The 301-nt window shown below is 40.9% G+C and overlaps 1 protein-coding gene across 1 annotated transcript in view; it reads left to right on the plus strand.

Annotated features, from left to right (window-relative positions):
* PAFAH1B1 (platelet activating factor acetylhydrolase 1b regulatory subunit 1) overlaps window positions 1-301 on the plus strand; it is a 68,537-nt gene that overhangs the window by 60,535 nt on the left and 7,701 nt on the right. The gene's annotated exons all lie outside the window — the stretch shown is intronic.

A 301-nucleotide genomic window follows, 5' to 3' on the forward strand; every position in this document is an offset into this window, starting at 1 on the left:
TGAAGCTTCCATTGTAATTTCTAGTTTGGCTGGCCGGTTGCATTTTTAAGTTCTTTTTACTGCCCTCTGGTGGTGGTTACTTACCGTATAGCATAAATTTGATTCTGACTGGACTTTATATCTAAAAACTGAATTATATCATTTTTAAATCCTTCTTGATGACAGAAGTCTTGAGCAATAGATTTGTCTTGATCTTGTAGAAACTGAACCTTCCCCCTTTAATTTCCCCCCCACCCACTTCCACCCCTGACCTATGGATGTTGCCATTTCCCCTTAAGAACTGGACCTCCGAAGTCGGGGT

Source organism: Pteropus medius, unplaced genomic scaffold (assembly GCF_902729225.1).
Source record: "Pteropus medius unplaced genomic scaffold, Ma_sr-lr_union100, whole genome shotgun sequence".
NCBI lineage: Eukaryota > Metazoa > Chordata > Mammalia > Chiroptera > Pteropodidae > Pteropus > Pteropus medius.